Below are 25568 nucleotides of genomic sequence, written 5' to 3'. Positions count from 1 at the left end.
TTATCTAAAATTTACATTTTTATATATTTTAACTTAACTATACTAATTTTAAAAATGTAGACTTTAAAAATAAGATTAATAGATTTTTAATATATATAGATTATATATACGATTTTATTTAATAATCTTATTTCGACTAATTTAGTTAAACGCTAAAAAGTTATTAAGATTTTTCTTCGTAGTAAAATTTATATAGTAGATATCTATTAGTTTTTAATATAAATAGTCTATTATAAAAAGCGATTATATATATATATAATTAGAAAGAATAGAAGTATATTGCGAAGTCTTATTAAAATAATATAAATAGTACTATATAGTAGTTAAAATAGTAATAATAGTAGCTTCTAACTATTATTATCGTTAAAGTTATAATATATATAATTATTTATAATAATTATAGCCTTAGATCTAGCGATATAATCTATCTATAGCGTATATTTCGAATGAAAACTTACTCTATCTTAAGTTTTTAGAAATATAAAATAACTTCTATATATTTCATATACATTTTATACTTTATAAGCATTCAAAACGAAAATGTAGTTATTAAACAGAGTACTAAGTTATATAAGATAATATTAAAAATATTTTTAAAAATATAGATTTTAGATAATAGCTAAATGGGCTTTAAAGATTATTTATCTATTTACTCGATAGCTCTAATTAAAAAAATAATTATAATTTTAATTTATAAATCTTTACTTATAGAATAGAATAGAGTATAAAATACAATATCGTAATCTAAATTAGAGTATAAGATATAAATACTTAAAAAGATATTTAGAATATATATAAGATTATATTTATAAGATATTAAGAAAATATTATAAGAATATTATAGAGGTAATAATCTTAAGCTAATTTAATTAATAGACTTTATAAAGTAATAAGATATCTCTATTATCTTAATAAAAAAATTTTATTTTAACTCTACTTTATTTTATTAAAATTTTAATTTAGAGCGAGATAGTATTAAATACTTAAAATCTAATCTTAGCTCGCTTCGTTATATAGCGTTTTAATATATTTAAAAAAATTAAATTAGAGTATTAAATAATATAATAATATTTACTCTCTTATAAGAATTAATATATATAATAACTCTTTATTATTAAAGTATTTATTATTATCGAGAATTAAACTATTAATTATACTCTCTATAATTTAAGTTTTTTTTATATTTATTAAAATTAATATAAATATAATATTAATATATATAAGATAGATTAAGAATAATAAGACTATTAAACTATATAGATAAAAAGAAAATATAATATAATAAAAAATATCTTTTATTAAGGCTCGCTAATTATAAAGTTAAGAAATATATTAAAAGTATACTTATAATACTATCTATCTTTTTTATAAAATTATATTCTATAATTAATAATTAGAAAGATAGAAAGATAAGTATATATATACGCTTAATATCTAAAAAATAGAAAAATAATAAAGAAATAATTATATTCGGTAATTTAATATTATATTTTTTTTTATAAGAGATATTAAAAATAGTAATAGCTTATTATATTTACGCTATAGCGATATTATTAATTAAAATATAAACGTATATAGAGAGTCTAATTAAAAGAAAATCGATATAATATAATAAAAATAATATTTATTAACGTAGAGATAAATAGTAATAATTTCTAAATCTATATTTAAGCGAATAAAATATTAATAGAATATTACGATATAATTAGTTAAGGGCTTTTAAATTGAATCGAATTAAATTAAGTCGTAAGCGCTAAAAACTCTAATTTAATATTAAGTAAGTTTCTCTTTAAGATATTATATAATCGATATTAATAGAGACTATCGATAACGATAATAAGATCTATAAATAATATATTATAGCTTTAAAAGATATTTAGATATCTATTAATAAAAAAAGTCTACTTAATAAATTTAATATAAAATTATTATTAAATAATATAAGTTTAAAAAATTAATTTACGAATATAAAAAAATAAGATAATTCTAAAGATATTAAATAATTTTAATTTATTTAAAAACGCGATATTTAAGAATTTATCGATATCTTATACTAATTTTAACTATATCTATAAAATTACTATATTCTTATATCTATATTATCTATAAATTTAATATATTTATATAATCTATATCTTTATAACGTTTTAATTATAAATAACTCTAATAATTAAATTTATATTTCTTCTTAATATTTATATCGATATTAATATATTTACTATATTTTTATTATAAATCTAATTTTTATATATAAAATTCTTTATCTTAATAAGATTTAATCTCTCTATATCGAAAATAGAATAAATTATAATTAAATATTTATCTTTTTAGCGTTAATCTCGATCTTTATTTTTATATATTACTTTATAAATCTCTTAATCTTTTTTCGATTAATAACTTAATAAATTATTAATATTAGTTATATTTTTATAATATATTTCTTTAATTTAAATATAGTTTAATTTCTTATTAATAGATTAATTAAGTTATAATAACGAAGTTTTAATTTTTTAATATATTATATATTAGTCTTTTATTCTTAAAACTATAATTAATATATATATAATATATAAAATTATAGCGAATTTAAAGGCGAATATCTTATATATAAATCGTTATATATATAATAGAGATAATCTTAATATATAAATAATTAACGATATAAAGAGATATATTTTAATATTAATATAAATAGATTTAAGTAAGAATTTAAGAAGTTTATAATATATTAAATATAGATAAAAACGAAGTAGAGAGATCTCTAGAATTTCGATATTATAAAGATAATAATAACTCGAGAAATATAATAAATCTCTATATTAAGAGTATAATATTTAAAATAATATTATTTTTTTATAAAGATATATAATACTCGTTTCTTAATTAATTAAATTATTATAAATATAATAAATACTTTAAATAATATTCTTTTAAATAATAGAAAATTCGCTAAGAGTTCGTTATTTAATAATAGACTTTTTATAAGAAATAGAGCGAAGAAGAGTATCTTTATAAAAACGTAGTAAGATAAATTCTTATTTATTCGAGATATAATAAAAAATATAAGTATTATAAAGTGTATTCTTTAAATTAATATAGATTATTAGTTTATAGAGATTTTTATATAATAGAAATATCTAGCGTTTTTCTTATTAGACTTAATCGCTTACTCTAAATAAAAAAGAAAAAATACTTATTAATTCTCTTTATCGAAGAGTATATAAAAGAGCTTTATTATAATATTAAAATTAATATAAATATAATATTAATATAAATTAATTTTTTTTAAATAATAAGATTATTAAATTATATAGATAAAAAGAAGATATAATATAATAGAGAATATCTTCTAATAAGACTCGCTAATTATAGAGTTAAGAGATATATTAAGAATACGCTTATAATAATATTAATTAAAATAAGATAGCTAAAATTAAAGATTTAAGAAAATATAAGATTTTTAAATATATATTTATATTTAATATTATTAATCTCTTAGTTAATTTTTATTTTTATTAAAATAGATAAAGTAAAATAATTAAAGATAAAAAGATTTCTTAGCGAATATTAAAAGAAAAGAAGAAATTATAGAATTTTAATTATATAATAATTAATATTATAGTTATTAGAGTTTTTTAAAGTTTTAAAAAAGCTTATACGAAGTTTAAAGATAATAAAATTTTTTAAATTAATATTATCTATTAAAGATATCTTATTTATTTAAAAAAAAATTAAATTTAAAAAAATATTCGAAGATTATAAATTAATATAAAATTGAAGTTTTAATATAAATACTCGAGAGAAAAATAGTTAAAGAAAGATTTAAATATATTTAAAAGATATAAATTAATCTTTATTATTACTATAAATATAATTAGAATATTATAAACTTATAATCTTAAAATCTTTTAAATAAGTATTTCTAGAAAGATAATTATAATTAATACTTTCTATTACTATATTTAACTTCTTTTTTACTCTATTAAATTACGAGCTTAATACTTTAAAACTAATTTATATTAAAGCTAGTACGTATAATTAATTAATTAAAATTACTCTTATTATTTTATTACTATTATTATTATTTATTTTAATTTACTCTTCTCTTACTATTATATAAAACTCTTATTAAATAATCTATTTTTATATAAATCTTTATTAAGAGTAATATAATTTATCTAATATTATTTTATATATATATCTAATTATTTAAGATTTAATTTCTAATTAATAGTAATTATTTAACTTAATTTAATTTATATTATTATTTAAAGTATTTAAATAATAGCTTTATTATAAATAAATATTAAATAATAGAAGATAATTATTAATTAACGTTATTAACTAATTTTATAATAGTATAATATTAATAAGCTTAAAAATATAAAGCTTTTATTAATATATATAATAGAATAAGATAGAGCTATATTAAATAATCTTAAATCTATATATATAATTAATTATAAATATAGAGTTATTACACTTTTTAATTAAATATTAAAAATAAATAAATTAGCGTTTATAGTTATTAAAATCTTTTATTTTACTTTTAATTAATTAATAACTTTATTATTTTCTATTAAAATTTATTTATTTTTTATTTTAATTATAGATCGTAATTTATACTTTTTAATAATAAAAAACTTATAAAAAAAATAAGAAAAGAATACTCGCTAGCTTTTAAATACGCTATATAATAGAGTAAAATTTAAGACGAAGTTTAATCCTTAAAGAAAACCTCGTCTTACCCTATTTTAAGGTTTATCGACTTATTATATAGTTTATACACTACGTAATAAGATAAAATTTAAGATAAGATTTAACCTCTAAAGAAAACCCTACCCCGCCCCATTTCGAAGTTTTCTATATTATTATATAGCGTACTCTTAAATTTAGAAAAAGAATTAAAAATAGCTATTTAATATATAATAAATAAAGTTTATTAAGATTATAATATATAGAGTAAAGAAAGATATAGATAATATAATAAATAGATAATAGACTTTAATAATTAATCTTATATAGTATATAAATCTATAATAAAGATCGAAGTATAAGATTTACGAATTTACGATTTTATCGATATAATTTATCATACTATTAATTTCGTAATTTCTTAAAATTACTAATATCATATAGATTTTAAATATAATAATCTTATAAGTTAGAGGCTTAATTAGATATAAACCTTTTAATTATAAATATATAATCTATTATAGATTTAATTTATTCTTCTTATATATTACGTCTTTTATTAAATATTTATAATCTAATATTATAATAGCTAGATACTCTAGATATAGAGTTATAAGATTAAATAATAGTAGATTACTCTATTATTAACTATTATAAAAAATAAATATTAATAAATATCTAAATATATAGTTACTATTATAATGAGATCTATTATTAGATATAATATTCTTAATAATATCTAAGAAAGAAGAATATCTATATATAGAGAAGACCTTTATATATTAATAACTAGGTCGAATAAGTACTAATAATAACGAATATTAAGTTATTAATAGTAAAGATAATTAAAATAAATAAATTATATTAATCGATATCTAATAGATTATTAACTCTTAAAGAGAGATAATAATAAAGATTATATTAAATAATAAGATAGGCTTAATATAATATATAAGAATATCTAAAAGTTCATATATATATTCTCTTAAAAATAATTAGTTATTTAAAAGCTTTAATAGAACCTCGTATATTCTATATATAATATACGCGCTAGATAATAAATAAAATATTAATCTCTTTTCTAAAAGAGCACTAAACGATAATTAATATAAAATCTTTTAATATATAAATTTATTATCTAATATTTTCTATATAATAATATTACGCTAGCAAAGCATCTTTATTAGCCTATTTATCTTAAATTATCTTACTCTATAACTACAATCTAGCTTACATAAATCTCTTCCTTATCTTTTTTACTATCCCTCTAATAACTTTAGTATTTTTTAATTCTAAAAATTTAAGATACTAGATTAAGTTCTAATAGAAGAATAATAATAATATAATTCAATTAAACTAAGATTATAGTTTCTATTAAGATATATTAATAATAAACTTTTTACCTAGCATCAACTTAGAGAAAGCTTTAAATTATTCGCTAATAATCTATATATAAATAGAAAGCGAAGGTATTTTAAGCGAGTGTGTAAATATTAATAGACTTTAGAAACTCTTAAATTATAATATATACTTATATAACAATATATAAAGAAAATTAACTTTTTAATAATTAAAGAAATTCTATAATATAGCGAAGATTAGCGACTATAATAAGAGAATTTATATTAAAAATCGTAAGAAAATAAAAGAAGTTTTACCGCGATATAATAAGTTACCTCTATATAGAAAATAGATAATTCGATTAATATTATATCTAGCTATTTATAATTCTAAATTAAATTAAACTTTATAATAGAGTAATAATATAGCGTTTCCATTTATTCTACTTAATAAACTCGAGTTTATCGATAATATAAAAGATCTTTTAAAGAAATTTTATATAACTAAACTAATTATCTAGATACTGAAAATTTATAATATATTCTATCTAGCCGAATACTTATTTATATCTTATTCTCTCTAATTATAATATTTAAAATATAATTCTAAAATACTTAAAAGCCTTAAAAGGGTTAATAAGCTTAAAATATATTTTTTTAAACTCTAAAATCTTATAGTAACTAGTAGATATAAAGAGTTTAATCTATTATCGCTAATATTTCTAATTTATAAATCTATTAATAAAGCTTAATTTCGTTAAGTAAGCTATAATAACTATATAAGCGAAGTCTATTATTTTATAGATAATAATAATATCTCGATAAAATAGCTATATATATATTATAACTAATAAGAATACAATATATTAAAATTTTCTTCCTTAAAGCTCGTTAAAAATTATAAATATTTAGTATAACGTCTTTATAACGAGACTAGCGAAATTAAAATATTAATAAATATCTATAAAGAAAATAATTATATAGCTATCTCGCATATATAATTAGATAATATAAGAATAGATACTAATAAATTAGGCGAGATTAATATATATCTTATTAATTACTTTCGCTTAATCTTAGAAAGACTTAAGTATAATAGTATTTAATAAAATATAATTTTAATTTTTATAAAATAAAGTGCTTATATAAAAGCATTAAATTATATATATAAAAACTTTTAAAATATTAAATATACTATTATTCACGATAGATCTCTTTTATAATTTCTATAAACTAATAATAAAAGTTCTTATCTTACGTTATTATTATCTTTATAATTTATATATACTTAAATAGCACTTAAATTAATAATATCTAAATTTATTAAAATACTCTATAAAGATAACGATAACGATATTATATCTATAATTAAAAACTTTAATAAAGATATTTTAGTCTAAAATAGATCTATAGCGCGTTAGAGATACTATATAACCTTCTTTATTCTTAAATAATACTAAAAAACTAAGATTAATATACTTATAAATCTTTATAACGTTTTAAAAATATAAGCGATAACTTATATTTATAATTAAATATTTATTATAAAATTACTTGCTAGCCTAGAAATATTATAAGATTTAATTTTATAAATATAAAGTATTTATAATATACTTAGTAAGTTTAAGTATATCGATTTTACGTTTCTCTTATATAGTTATATTACTTAATCTTAAAATAATCTCTAATCTTAATATTTATCTACTCTTTTCTATACTTAAATAGTTAAATATTTAAATAAGATTAAAATCGAATATATTAAAAATTAAGTTTATTAAAAAGGCTCTATCTATTATATAGCTAGACTATAAACTTTAAAAAAATAAGAAACTACGATAATTCAGTTATACGTATTTTATACATTCATTAAATAGAAAGTCTATATCACTTTATAGTAGTGAAAAAGATATCTTCTTATAGAAGAGAAATAGAGTAATAAGCGATTAATACTCTTAATATAACCCTTCGCTATCTTAAATAGAGAAGATAATTAATCTATCCTAAACTATATTTATATCGATTCTATCTATTATTCTAAACTAATAAATTAATAAAGTTAATATCTAAATTATATTAGATTTAGCTTCTAATTATAAAAACTCTATAAAATAATATAATATTTACTAGATTCTTTAATAAAAGCCGAAAAAGAATAATAAAATAAGACTTTTATCTTTTCTAAAATTCTATTATTATCTTAAAAACCTCGATAAGTCTTAATTAACTCGCCTTAATATCTTAATATTAAATTATTATTACTAAACGAGTTTACTCTAGATATAATTAAAAATATAGAAATAAATAGCGATTTTAATAACTTCGATAATTTTAGCGAGTTTAGCGAGTGAAATAATAAGAAATTACTCTAATATTATACTCTTAAGACCTTTAAATAAATTAAAAGCCTTATATAAATAAATATTACCATCGTAATTTATTTTCTATTACACTTTTCTTTTTCTATAATTATACCTTTTATATCGCTAATATACTTTTATATTTTAATATTTATATCTACTACTTAATATAGAAAATAATATAAAGAATTAATTTTTTAGATAGCTATAAGAGTACTAAGCGAAGGCTATTTATACTTCTATTTATTATCTAATTATTACTATATAAAGTAACTATAATATAGATACTATAGTAAATCTTAACACTTAATCTAATAACTACTTATATAAGATATATAAATCTATATTATTTATTTATTTATAAAAGCTATAGCGCTTAAAGCGTATTTATAATATTTTATATTTAATTCTTTCTTAATATCTTTTATAGAAGAAGAATAATAATCTAAAAGAAATTAAGATAAATACGCGTATTATAAAAGCTAAGTAGCTAAGAAGAAAAGACGTTATAAATAATAGAAATATATTTTGTAATCGCCTTAAGATTAATCTTATTATTATTATAATATTATTATTAATTATATCTCGCCTTTATCTATATAGCGATTATCTATATAAAAAAACTAATTATATATATATCTAGCAAATTATACTATCTAGCGATATAAATATAAACTATTATTTATTAATATATTAAACTATAATAGTAAAGGTAATTAATTTATATATTTTAAATTTTATTATAATTAGATTATTACTTTTATTAAAATACTAAATTAATTAATATATAAAAAACTATATTATTATAAGATCTCTTTATATATAAAATATTATAAAAAATAACGATTTTTAGATATAGATTATAATTAGATTATAAGATATTAATAATATAATAAACTATATCTAATATAATTAAGGCTAAGACTATATATAAATATTATATAAACAAATCGTATATATAGATAGATAGAATATAAGAAAAGAACTTTATATAATAAATATAAGCTTAATATAAATATAAAAAGTTACTTATTAAATCACTAAAGATTTATTTCTTTAAGTTATTTAATTTCGATTTATAATCTATAATAAATTAAATTACTTTAAGAGTTATATCTTAATCTTTTAAATATATTAATTTTATATATACGCTAAGTAAATTAATTACTCTAGTATATTATAGTTATAACTATATAGCTATTATTTATAACTATATTATTTATAATTACTATTATTAATAGCTATATTACCTATAATCACTATTATTTATAATTATATTATATATAATTATTATTATTTATAACTATATTATCTATAGCTATATTTATTTATAACTATATAACTATAGCCCTTAATTATATTATAATTAATAATTATAAATTATTAAAATTAATACTCTCTCTTTATTTAATTATTAGAAAGATAAAGATAATAAAGTAAATAGTTAATATTATTCTTCGAATAAATCTCTATAAAGAAAGTAGAGAAAGTAGAGAAATAACGTAAACTTTTAATATAACTCTCTAATTTATTCTTCTAGAATATATAATAGCCCTTATATATAATAAGATTATTTTAAAAAAGTAAATTTAGATCTTATATAATATCGAACTTTCTTAATAGCGATCTTCTAATTAGTTAAATAATTATATATCTCTAATAGTTTTCTATACTATTTAAATAGCTTCTTATTAAGTAGTTTAATAAGAATATCTATTATTATTTAGATTATAAATATATAATCTATTATAATTATCTTATTTTTAACTAATTAATAAATATAATAATATTAAATATTAATATATTTAGTTCTTTAATAATATTCGAGATTCTTTATAAGATTAATAACCCTCTTATTATTATTAAGTAATATTATAAAACCTTTATCTAATACTCGAGAACGAACTTCTTATAATTATTATATAATTTATATTATAATTTTATCTTCTTCTATTAAAATTATATATTTAGCTTCTATAATAAATATAATTATTTCTTACTATTTTTAGCTATATTATATATATATTACTTTTTTATATAATAAAATAAATCTATAGATAAACTTACGATTCTTCTAGTTATTATCGTATATGAAATCTATAAATTCTTTTAATATTTCTATTTCTTAATAGCGTAGTTTTAAAGATATAATATCTTATATATATTTAAATATTCGATTTATAATATTTATATAGCGAATAATAAAGTTATAATAAAATTAATTAAGCTTTTCTATAACGAAGACTATATTAATTTATATATTAATTATTAAGAATATAAGGTTTTCTATTTATTTCTAATATTATAATTAATTTATATATTCTTTCTCTAATTAATCTAATTAGATTAATTTATATTTATTAATAAAAATATAAATAAAAATTATCTAATTTATTAAATATTCTTTAAATATCTTTTTAATATATTATACTTATTTAATAATTAAGATATAGAATTTCTAATTATAATAAATTTAAATATCGAGAATATAATTAATTAAGTCTACTTCGATAGTCTTAAATTCTTTATAAATTTAATACTTAATATAATTTATAGTACTTTATAGCTTAATTCTAATAAAAATATTATTTATATATAGTACTATAATAGTTATTTTCTCTAATAATATTTAAATAAAGATATAGCTATTAATTATAGTAACTATAAATTCTATTTTCTTAATAATATACTTAAATTTCTTATTCTAGATATAGACTAATTACTTAAAATTATATAATTCTTTTTAAAAAAGTAATATCTTATTTTTAGTATTAATTATTAATAAATAGCCTAATAATAAGATTATATAGATTTTTTATAGAGATTATTATTAAGATAAGTATTATTAATATCTATTTATTCTATTAGAAGATTTATTATTATTATATATAATAAAAATAAATATAGCGAGTTAAATCGTAAAGTGAGAGTAAAGATCTTATAAAAGTCGATATTTTCTACTTATATGAACTCTCTAATAATAAATCTAGCTTTAAACTTATTAATAGTCTTATTATTATTATATTTAATTTTAAAAATTTATTTATATATAATTAAGCGTCTATTAGCTAATAGAATAATAAGCTTTTAAATTTCTTTAGTAATTAAAGCGATAATTTTTTTAATAATAACTTATTTTTATTTATAGACGTTTAATTTATAAATAGCTTTTTAATAAATAAAAAATTTAATTATAATATTTATAAGCTTAACTTTATTCTTTATATTAAAATTATTATAGAACTTATAAAGATTATAATCTAATTTTTTAATATAAAACTATCGTATAGAGATAACGATTTAAGATATAAGATATCGTTTAATATAATTAGAAGAGTTAGAAATAAATATAGATATAATAAATTATTAAATATTAATCTTAGATACTATCTCTTAATTTATTATTTTCTTATTATTTAAAATATTAAGAGTTTCTTTAGCTTCGCGAAGGCCTAACGAAAATTTTAATTTATTTTAATATATATTTAGGCTACTTAATCTCGAATCTTTATTATTATTTATATTTTTTAAAAACTTAATAAAAACTTCTTTCTCTATTTAAGAATTCTATATATCTTTAATTTCTTTAATTTATAACGACGATATAATATTCGATATAGATCTTCTATAGTTCTTTTTATTATTATTATCGCTAGATATAATCTTAATATTACTCTAAATAAAGATATTATTAAAATTATTATTATTCTAATAAGTAAAGGCGATATCTACTTATATAAAGTTATAGACTATTAAAAATAAAGTTAGAGTTATTAATTAAACTCTCTTATAATTCTTATAAAAATAAATATTTATAAATTATTTAAATTAATTATTTCGAGAGTTATAAATTCGATATTAAGTAAATAAATAATAATTAATATATATACCTTAATAAGCTATAATATATAACTTATTTTCTTATTTTTCTTTTAATAAGTAAATTAAGTATAAATAATTGAAGACTTTTTCGTAATTTAAATTTAATTTCTTATTAAATTATAATTTATAGAATAATTTACTTTCTCTACTATTATATAATAATTTATTTTTTAAATAATTTATATAGATTACGATCTCTAATTAAAAGTTTATAAATAGATTTAATTAGCTAAATATAAATCTTATAAATCTAATTAATATTCTATTAAATTATTTTATAATATTATTCTAATATAAAATATAGATAATTATAAATTTTATAGTAATATCTTATTTTTTAAATATATTCTTAACTAATTTATACTTCTCTATATTATTAATTCTAATTAATATTACTTCTTTTATTCTAGCTATTTTATTAATTATAATTATATTTTTAAGAATAAAAATATAGATCTATTTCTTTAATATAATAGACTTAAGATTTAATTAATTAATAGTCTTATTAATAAAAGATATAAATTACTTATTATTCTCTATAATACTAATTACGAGATATAATTTTTAGAAGTTAATATATATTTAAGCTTCTAATACTATTTCCTTTAATCTAAAATTCTTATTAATCTATTAAATTATTTTTATAGAGTTATATATATTATATTAAAATTCTTTTAATAATTTTATTTTCTTTATATCTCTTATATAGAGATATAAATTTTTTAAATAATACGTTTTAATATAGTTTAATTATTAATATATTAGTCGAAAATAATTAATTTATTCTTATTTTATAGATATAGATATACTTTTATTAAAAGGTCTTAACTTTCTAAAAGCGAATACTCTATTAAATATTAATTTAATTAATTAATATAGACTATTTCTTATATAACCTCTTATTATTATCTTATTTATAGATATATTAATAATTCTAATATATATATTTTCGAATTATATTTTAAAATTCTTTCGATCTAGTATTATAATAGATAGTAGATTATTATTTATTTCTAAAATATATAGAGTATCTATTATAATCTATATATAATTATCTATATAAATTTAAATAATTTCTCTATCTATCGCTATTAATTTACTTTAATTATTAAATTCTATTTCTTTCGAATAAAACTATAAATTAATAAATAGTTTCTTATTTAATATTATATAGCGAGTCGCTTTAGAATTTATTAGCTAGCTATTATCTTCTAAAAAATCTACTATTATAAAGAAATTCTTTATTAATAATATATTATTTATAGACTTTAACTTTTCTCTAATTATTTATAAGTCTTTCTTTAATTATATATATCGCTTATATCGCTTATATCGCTAATATTATTTAGTTTATTCGCTATTACTATAATATAATTTAAGTATTCTCGTCTACTATTTTTAGATATCTTTAAATCCTTTAATTAATTCTTTAATTTACGATTTTATTTATCTAAATCCTTCGCCCTATAATTTTTATTCTTTTTATTCTTTTTATTTAAATACTCTTTTTTATAATATCTAATTTTTCTATAGCTATAATATTTTATCTTACTTATATTTTTAAAAGATCTTTAATTTAATTAACTCTTTTATTTATTATATATAAGTAAGCCTTTATTCTTTATCTATCTATCTTACTCTATAATCTATAAATATTTTATAGCTATTTCGATAGTAAGATTATTATTAATTTCTAAATTATATTTAATTATATTAAACTTACTTCTCTAATAAATATTTATAATTATCGTTACTATAGTAAGATTATATAATATATAAACTAAATTTAGATCTATAACTTTATTCTATAAATTTCGTAAATTTATTATTATTTAATTAATTATCTAGTTTACTAACTTAATATATTTAAAAAACTTCTATAATATAATAAAGAGGCGTTCTTTACTACTTATTTTATAAATTTAATAAAATTTATCTTATATATATTTTAAAAGTAATAAGATAGATAATATAATTCTTCTAATTTTAATTAACGTTACTCTTAATTAGTATAATAATTTATCTATTTAAAATAATCTATTATATAACTAGCTCTCTATTAAATTATATAAATATTAATAATTCCTCTAACACTATTTTAAAGATATTTCTTTTCTTGAGAAATTATTAATAATTCTAGATTTATAGATAATAGTTTAAATTCTTTAGAACTTTTATTTTAATATACGATTTACTAATAAGTCTCTTTATTTAGTTTCTTTAATAAATCGACTATTAGTAAATTATTTAAATTAAATTAAAGATCTTTTTTTTTTCTCTTTCTTTTCTTTTAGATAGAAAAGGCTTTTAATTAATAACGCTATCTATCTAGCGAATAAATAATCTTATTCTCTAATTTATTATAGTCTTACCTCTAAATATTCTTTAACGAAATTCTTAAAATAATTATATTCTTTAATATTTAGAGAGATTATAGCGATAATAGATAGATATAGCGAAAGATTAAAATCTTGATTAATAGCTAATTAAGTTTATAATTTATTAATAATATAATAGATTATATCTAATATAATTAAAACTAAGACTATATATAAATATTATATAAATAAATTATATATATAGATAAATAGAATATAAGAAAAGAACTTTATATAGTAAATATAAATCTAATATAAATATAAAAAGTCGCTTATTAAATTACTAGAGATTTATTCCTTCGAGTTATTTAATTTTAATTTATAATTTATAATAAATCGAATTACTTTAAAAGTTATATCTTAATCTTTTAAATATATTAATTCTATATATACGTTAAGTAAATTAATTACTCTAATATATTATAATTATAGCTATATAGCTATTACTTATAACTATATTATCTATAATTACTATTACTAATAACTATATTATCTATAATTACTATTATTTATAATTATATTATTTATAATTACTATTATCTATAGCTATATTATTTATAATTATATTTATTTATAACTATATAATTATAGCCCTTAATTATATTATAATTAATAATTATAAATTATTAAAATTAATATAAAATAGAGGCTTTAGTAGACTATTATATAGATTCTAGAACTCGTTATATACTCTAGTATCTAATTTTAACTAAGATATATAACGAATTCTAGAATTCGCGTAGCTACTAAGTAATAATTAAAAAGCTTATTTTTTTAATATTTAAAACTTAAAAATAAGAATAGATATTACGCTAAAATACTAATAACTAATTAAATTATCAAATTCTACTATTTTTAATTTAAAATATATTATATTTCTTTATTTTCGATTTAAACGCGAATATATACGAGTATATTTAAAAGAGAAAGCTAAAAAAGAACTTTAAAATCTTCAAATCTATTTTCTTTAATTTCTTTTACGTTATTTTTAATATAATAATAAAGTAAATCTATAGAGTTATAAAACTACTTATACACTTTTTAATAATATTATAAAATTAAATTTTCGCTATATAATTTTTAATATATTTAAATAGTAGAGAATTTGTTACTTTCTAGAATTCTTAATTAAGATTTAATAATCTATACTTAAAGCTCTATAAATCGATTTCTTCTATTTAATCTATTATAATAGTATTAATATAGTCTTTTCTAATTAATTCGCTTTCTCTATTAACTAATATATTATACTTAAAATAGCTATATTATATATTAATAATAAAAATAATCAAAATCGTCTTTAAGATCTTTCTATATCCTCGCCCTTTATCCCTAATACTCTATATTCGCTCTTTAAGCGAAAACTATTTAATAAAATTAATTCTAATATTATTACTATTTAGTCTTTTAATCTTCTTATTATACTTATAAAAAATAATTCTAAATAAAAGAAAATTAAGAAGTTTATAATTTCAAGATAGTAGTAGCTAGCTCGAAAATATATAAAAAAGATAAAATAAAAAAAATATATAAGAGAGATAGAGAATACTTAGAAATATTTATTATATAAGCGAAGAGATTAAAAGAAATATTATACGCGTAAGATAATAAAAGCAATACGTTATAAAATTACTTTTTTAAATTCTCTTATATCTATATTAAGTTCTATATCTATATCTATTTACTATAAAATATATAATATTTATAAACTATTTAAAATCGTAATATTATATTTAAATCTTATTTATAATATTTATAGAGTCTAAATATAACGATATAAGTCTAAAAAGTATAATATTCTACGTATATATTTCTTTCGTAATAAGAGGGAGTAAAGGCGATATTATAGTTATTATTAAATTAGATAAATCTAAAATTAATCTTCTATTTTATTCACTTTAATTAAAAATAATATTTTATTAAAAATATTATAATCTTATATTTAAAATAAGAAAATCTTAATTCTAAATTACTCTATAAAGAATTAAAATCTAATTACTAATTTCTATATTAAGCTCGATAAATTAAAATAAAAGATATATAATATTTATTAGAAAATCGAATTTAATATAAAGCTTTAAATTATTAAGTTATAGACTATTTATAATAGATATTAAAAGAATTATTTAAATAATTTTATTCTCTACTTAATTAAGAATATAATAGATTTTAAATCTTTATCTTCTTATCTATTATAATTAATAATAATAATAAAAATATTAATTATTAGAGTATATATTTAAATAAATATATTTTATATTAAGAGATATTAATATAAATATAAAGACTATATAATTAGCTAGATATAGAATATTTCGAAAATAATTTAAAAGCTCTTATTTCTATCTTAAAAATTTTAAATATTAAATATAAAATTCTTCTCTTTAAATAGAAGTTAAAGCGAATTTAGTTATAAATATTAATAAAGATTTTATATATATTATTAATATATCGAGATCTAGCTAGTCTATTTAATTAGATATTATTCTAATTATTAAAATTTTATATCGATTAAAGTCGATTATTTTAATTATTAATAAATAATTATATTATTAATAATATATTTAATATTCTAGATAATAATAAGAAGAAAGATAGTAAGTATATAAAGAAATATAAGAATATAAAGATTTAAAAGAATTTAGATTTTCAAAAGAAAGTTTTAAACGTAGATATATAATTATAATATTTCTTAATTATCTCTCTTTCTTTTATCTTCTTAAGTTTATAAGAATAATCTCTTTAATAAAAGCTCTCGAAGAGCCCTCGAAGAGCTTTTAGAGGGTCTTTTAAATATTATAACTTCGTTCTTTTTTTTCTTTTAAAATCCTTTTATTCTTCTCTATTTATCTCTTAATTTCGAGTCTATAAGAAGATTTTTTCGATAAAAGCTTTTGAAAGGCTTTTAAAAAGCTTTTAAAGAGTTTTTAAAATAATAAATTTAATAAATTTAATTACTCGATTTTAGATTATATTAATAATTTAAAGATTTTTATTAAAGAGTTATATATATTAAATCTTATAATAAATCTATTAAAGCTTTATATACTTTAAGAATAATTTAATTATATATTTTTATCTTCGATTAAAATAAATATCTCTTTATACTTTTTAAAATATAATTAGTAAATATAATTATTTATTAAATATCGCTTATATAGCGTTTTTAACGCTATTTCTAAATAATATAATCTCTTTTTATAATATTTATATAAGAAATATTAATTTTAAGAACTACGTTAAATACTTAATAAGATATAAAAATAATAGATTTATATAATACCCTTATTTTTACTAATAAATCTTTAATACTATAATAAGAGCGTAATTTAGAAAGATTAATAAATAAATTTAAAAACGCCTAGTTAATTATAATATAAATCTCGATAAATTATAAAATCTTATTATTAATAATAATAAGAAGATTTTAAATATTTTAATTTAAAAGGTCTAAAGTGTCAGGACCAGCATAGGTGCGATATTAGTATGGGTGAGGTAGATAGGATAATAAGGCTACCGAACTATGTATGTGGGAAGGAGGCATGATATGATAGGGGATGCCTCCGCCAAGGCCCGCTAGCCATAGGGCTGAGGGCTGAGTGGTGTGTCAAGGGTACGCTCGTAACAGTACTCCCCCCTCTCAAAGAGCCATGGCCCCCATGGCTGGTAGACCGGAGATGCAGGCCCATTGCTTGCCTTGTATCTCTAAATATCTATAGTCCGTGTAGGCCTTGGCTGGAGATGATTGAGATCCCGGAGATGTAGTTACATCTTGCCTGCGTATCAGCAAGATTCTTCAAGTCCTTCTCCCGTCCAGCCTGCCTGCTATAGGCCTTCGAAAGAACTGAATAATTCCATCGCATGCATATGTGTTGTGCTCGCTGAAAATCCATAAAAAGTTAAAAACAAAGAACTTTTGGTGTTAGTATGTCGGGCCAAATTAGTACCATTCTCCGACGGCGACGGCGACAGCAATATCGCGTCCCGGAGATTCCGCTATCGCGTCGTCGATAGCACTTTATTGTAGCGTCATGGGCTCCCAATTTGATGAGGATCCATGAGGGCTAATTACTAATTCATACCCCGAAACTATGAATCCTTACCGAATCATACCCCTAATTACTGAATCATACCCCTAGGGATATGATTCAGTAATTTGCCATTACTTGGGGTATGATTCGGTAATTTGCCATTCATGATAAAAATCGCAAAGGAGAAAATTCGCGACCTGGGCCATCCGACCATAGAAAAGAGGAAATATCTCCGATCGTATTCAATGAGTGACCTATCAGCTTAAATATATCAGAGGAAAGCCGAGTGGGTGTTAGCAGCGGGCCCTGCGACGGCCCTACGGGGGCCCTATTTAGGTTCAAATAGGGGTGTCTGGCTGTCAAGCGCAAAAAAAGCCTGGTCCCGGGGGTGTCTGCGCTTGACAGCCAGACACCCCTATTTGAACCTAAATAGGGCCCCCGTGGGGGCTACTACTAACAGTGGGCTAAATTTGGCCCCCCAGCCTGTCTACACCCAGTCTGTGACTCTTACACACAGTCTTCACAACCAATAGTCTACATAGCAAGTTTGGTAAATTACCGAATCATACCCCAAGCAATTAATCCTTACCGAATCATACCCCAAATTTTGGTGTAGGGGTATGATTCAGTAATTAGGGGTATGATTCGGTAAGGATTCATAGTTTCGGGGTATGATTCGGTAATTAGCCCGGATCCATGAAGAATTAAATGGATAATGACCGAAAAAGGATTTGCCATATAATGGCCGCCTGATATGATGGAGAAGAAATCGATGAAATGATGCAATCTGATTGGTCGATGCCTCCCGAACCGAACCGAGCCGCAGGCGCTAAAACTCTAAATCAATATCAAATGATTCCGGTGTGAGTTTCTCCATGGGATACCACATAGCCGATATCGATCGAGGCTACCAACGGCGACAGTGAGGTCCATAGACGACGCACCATGGCTTCGGAAGGCGTTTATGCATATGACAATAAGGGGAGCCTGGTTGGTGGGCCTGATATGAGGTAATTGTTCAGCAATATGAGTCTAAGGAATCGATTTGCGAATATGAAAAAATGAGGCCATTCTGAAGACATCGGATGGTTTCAATTCGTTCAAAAACACGATGTCCGAGGCATTGCCGGGCCGCATACTAGTCTTGACTGCATTCGCCTGTTGCTTTCTCATGACCATATCGTTCGTAGGTCTGGTGCGTCCACATGGCCTATACCTATCGCCTATATTTCTCTGGATCAAGGCGAGGAATAATAGCATATTTGTTACGCGGTTTGCTTGCATCTTCGAGTCTCGCCTTGGCATACTATTTGACAAATGCCTTTGCTTTCTTGTCTGCTAGCCGTTCGACATATATCAGATCACGGTATTCTAACATAATGAGGTGTTCCTTTAGATCTGGCAATGTTCACTTTCTTTCATATATAGCATATTCGTCTAGGAGATGAAGGTTTACCCTATCCCTCAAGTCGATTATGAGATCTAGTTGAATGATATTGATTTGATATTCTTTATCGCTATACTCCTACATATACGCGGTATGTTTTATGAACTCTATATAATACTCGAAAAATAACTAACTATCACATCTTCTGAAGGTTGAATAATTATAAACATTCCTTTGTCGAATAATGTCTATTAAAGTCTTATAAAGATCACTTAATTAATCCAGGAGGTCGTCGATTGAGAGATAAGGATTTTTTGTAATCTTTCGATGTCTAGGTATCGTGTGCTCGACAGCGTTTCCTTTAAGGCGCGATATTACGTAGTTTATTTGAAAAGCGTCAGTAGGGTAGTGGTTTTTGTTGAGGCTGAGTTTGTTTATAATTCTCATTTTCCAGTCCTCAAATTTGGATCTATCAATGTTATTAAATATAGGTGGATCCGGTAGCCTTGGGCTAAGTGGCTGTCTGACTGGCTGTGGCGAGATTGGTCGATTTGCTCTCAGTGCTTCGAAATCTCGTGGTTTGGGTGGAGGTGGGGATGGGGGTGGAAGGGCAGAGATGCCAGCCGAGTTTTGGGCCTGTGTCTCGGGTTCTTGAGCCTGATTCTCCCCTGGCTGACTCGATGTTCCACGATATCGCTGGTAAAGGTCCTCAGCAGATAGAGATCGCTGCACACGTGGCATGTGGAGTGACGGCGAGTTGGGAGGTGAGTATCTTCTATGTAGGTCGTCGTATGTAAGGTAGGGTTCGCCACGGTATGTAGGTGATCGGCGATATGGAGGGAGGTATCTTGGTGTTGATGTAGGTGGATTTGAAGAATTCATGATGTGTTGAATGTAGGTAAAAGCGGAGTGGAGCGGAGAGGTCTCTGAAATTCTGGTACTGTGAAGGCGTATGCGAGTTGAGAAAGGTGGTAGATCTCTGTGTTGAGTGTTGAAATTTGACTGTGACTCTCGAAACAGTGCTTCTTTGCGGGGGTCTGTTTCGTGGTTATGGAGTTGTTGCGGAGGCGGGCGGGCGGAGAAGGATATCTTGTTCTTGATGTAGGGGACTCGTTTTTTGATGGATTGAGTTACCGTTGATAATGTAGGCTGTCTAATATAGGTTCTTTCGAATGATGTAGGTATCTTATGATTTGGATATGTAGTGGGGTTTCTGTATGGTAGAAATACCCAGCGTTTTCTTTATCAGGCTCGGTCGCTTGCTCCGAGCAGAAAGTGAAAAACCCGTCAATTCTCTTCGCCGGGGGGTGTACGAAGGAGCCTTATTATAATGTCAGAACCAGCATAGGTGCGATACTAGTATGGGTGAGATAGAACGAGAATAATAAGGCTATCGAACTATATATGTGGGAAGAAGGCATAATATGATAGAGGATGCCTCCGCTAAGGCCCGCTAGCCATAGGGCTGAGGGCTGAGTGGTGTGTCAAGGGTACGCTCGTAACATAAAGTTTATAAGATATATATCTTTATTAATAACGAGTAAAGATTAAATTAAAATTATTCGTTTACTATTAAGAGATTCTAAGTATCTTCTTTATTATTAATACTATTAATTTTTAATAATATAATCTTTATAAATATATACTCGATAAGAATAAATATTTTAATATTATTAAAGTTTAGCGTTATAGTATAGCTTTCTATCTAATTTAATAAAATTCTTATATTATAGCCGAGTATCTAAACTTATACTTTCGCCTTCTATTTAAATATATATTATATAAGAAATTCGACCTCTTAAATTATTAATATTAATTTAAATAGCAATTACGAGAAAATAACTATATTTATAAATTTTTATAGATTTATAATATATTAGATATCGATTAAATCGTTAAATATCTTAAGTATTAAAGAGTTAAAATTATCGCTATTAATTTAGATAACTACTTAGCTTCTATAATAAAGTATTTATTTAATTATACTTTTATAAAGTATATTAATACTTTTTATAAATTAGCGAAGCTTCTTAATTAAATATAATATTATAAATATATATAAAAGTATTATTAACGACGTAATAAGATTATTAAAGAGATTAAATATTAATTCGCCTTTCTATAGTTAAAGTAAGAGATTTCTATTATTAATAATTATAGTAATTTTATCTATAGAATCTTTAAATTAGCTTATAATAATTTATAGCTTAATAAATATTAGGCTATAATAAGTATAGCTTAATTATTAAATATCGATTTTATTTTATATATTAATGAGAAGAGTATAATTTATTATCTTACTAAATATATCTTTAAAAAGAAGAAGAAATTTAATAAACTCGTTAATATAAATAAGAATATTCTTTATAACTTTTTATCTAACGCTTTTATATTTATCTAAATTATAAGATTATATAATAAGATAATATCGAAATATAATTAATCTACTTAAAAGATATACTATCTATTACTTAGCTATAATCTTTATAAAAACTCTCGCTTAATAGCTAGTTTTAATATTTAATTAAATAATATTTAATATAAAAGACTTTATCTAGACGAAATAGCTATTACTCTAAATAAGATTTAAATTAAACGCTATTACTCTTATAATAAGACTTTAAAAAATTAAAGTCTTATATAAATTATATAAAATTATATCTAGCGAAATAAGATCTTTTAATCTATTAGAATTTAGAAGATTCTATATCTATATTTTTAATCTAATTAAAATAAAAATTACTTTAAATAATATTAAGCTAAGATAATACTTTATTATTTCTTTTATAAGATTAATCTATCTAATCTATTAATTATCGAATAAGATTAAAAATAAGTCTATAAAGACTATTATTAGAAGAAATATAATTATTTATTAAATTTTTTTAAGAGATCTATTTATCTATAAATTACCGTTATTAGATAAATCTCTTATCGATATAAATAGAGAAAATTTAGATTATTAAGATAAGAAGCTATTAGCCCTTTAAAATCTATATTATAATAGCGATATAGTTTTAATTAAGATTAATTTAGAATATAGATTAGAGAATCTAGATTATAACTAGCTATAAAGAGATTTCGCTATTAATATTAATAAGATTATACTATATATCTAGTCCGTTTATAATATAGTTAATAATAATTCTTTATTTTTAGCGAGTTTTAGCGAGACTAGTAATTTAATTACTCTTAATACTAAATAAAGAAAAGTATTTAATTAAATTATAAGTTATTATCGATAAAATAATATAACTTAATTTCTTTTTTATATTAATAATATAGCTAATATAAAAAAATCGAAAGTTATTAATATAATATTAAAATATCTAGTCTATAACTTATATAATTGAGAAAAAATCTATTTAATTCTAAGAGAAGCTCTTACTAAAGTAGTCGCTTACTTAATCTATAATTCTATTCTATATCGCCTATTATCGTTATTCATAAAGAGAAATTTTTAATAATTAAAAGAGAAGTCTCTATCTCGACTTTAAAAGATCTTTCGAAATTACTAATTATTAATTATTAATAAAAAATCGATAATAAGTACGTAAATTCTTTACTATATCGATCGTCGATTACATTAAATTAGATATAAATCTAATATCTTCTATAGAGAAATAAATATCCTTTTTTACGATAATTTTAAATAGCTTCCTTCGATCCTTATAACCTTTCTATATAATACTCTTTCTTATAATTTCGAGAATATTCTAGTTAATCACCGAGTATACGTAATATTTAATTAGATTATTATTTTTTTATAGATAATGCGATAGCAAGATAACTCGTCTAAGGCTATTTAATTTTATAAGACTCTTAATTAACTATATAATAGATCTATTAGCGTATCGAGTTAATAATCGCTTATAATTTAAATGAAGAAACGACTTAGTATTATAGAGTGAAAATCATTTTATAACGCTCTACGATTATATATTATTAATTATAAAATAGATAACTATAATATTTAATATTTAAAGTCTCTTAAGCGTTTAATTATAAATATTTAAATTATTAATATAGATAAAGACTCTAAATAGACGAGTTTAAATAACTATAATAATCTCGATAATAAAGTATTACTATTAAAGAAAGTAAAAATTATACTAATATAAAATTTATATATTAATAAAGAACTAGTTAATAAAACGATATTAATAATATATTAAATCCTCTAGACGAATAACGTCTAAGATCCCTTTAAGATTATATCGATAATAGTTTTTATTAAAGTCGATAACTATAATAGATAGACTATTATTCTTATTAATAAAAGATATATAATTTTTATACTATTAAGAACGTAGTAGTAAAAGTATAATAATAATATATATACTTAAATATAAATCCCTCTTACTTTAATATATACTATTATTATTTATAAAAGTTAAAAATTAATTCTTAATTAGATTATTATAAATATAGCTACTAAAAATATTACTACTACTCTTATCTACGTCGCTCTATCTAAAGTTCATTATATTATTAATCTCGCTATCGAAGTCTATTTTTTCTATAATTAATTTCTAAAAGATTAAAGTCTATATATTAAGATATAAATTAATAATAAATATCGTTAATAGAGTAAACCTCTTTCATTTATTATATATAGTACTATTAATAGAAGATAAAGATAGAGTCTTATTATCGAGAAAGTAAAGAATATTATAAATTATTTAATAGTGAAGTTATTAATTAAGTAAGCGAGATATTAAGTCTATTTAAAAATTAATATATAAGTTTAAAAGAGATAAAAATAGCTATTCTATATCTCTTATCTTTTTATATTTTTTTACTCTATCTTAATTATCTTAATTATTATCTACTAGTCTTATATATAAAGATTTATAAATAAATTAATTATAAATATATTTCTAATACGATATAATTATTTATTCGCTATATATATAGAGTATAATTATAAAGTATAATAATAGCAAGGTGAGTTAAGCGAAATTAATTCTTATTCTATTAATTTTCATCTAAATTAATCAACTAATTAAATAATAAATCTTATTTATATTTATAAAGAAAGCGTTATTATATTACTTTCTTTTATATCGACTATTATTATAGTATAACGACTATTTATTAAAAATATCTATTATTATAATCGAAATAATATATATATTCTATCTATTATCGAGTATACTCTATAGAGACATTTACTACACCTTACCGTCGCTATAGCTCTCCGCTATATCATATCATACCGCCGCTTCAGCACGTTAAAAGTATATTCTAGTATATCCCAGCACGTTAAAAGTACGTTAAAAGCATATTCTAACACATATAGATATATTCTATAACTACGTACACGTGCTATAGCCTCAGAGTATTAAAAAAAGAATATCTATAAATCTATTTTTAGAAGTACTTTAGTAAGTAATAGTCTAGCAAATACCGAATAAATACGAATAATATAGAGAGGTTTTTTAGATATAATAGTATAATTACGTATATTATAGATTTAACGATATTAATTATTATAA

The sequence above is a fragment of the Letharia lupina genome, assembly GCF_014066315.1.
Source record: "Letharia lupina isolate WasteWater1 chromosome Unknown contig_1, whole genome shotgun sequence".
NCBI classification, from domain to species: Eukaryota; Fungi; Ascomycota; class Lecanoromycetes; order Lecanorales; family Parmeliaceae; genus Letharia; species Letharia lupina.
This window is presented reverse-complemented; position numbering follows the sequence as displayed.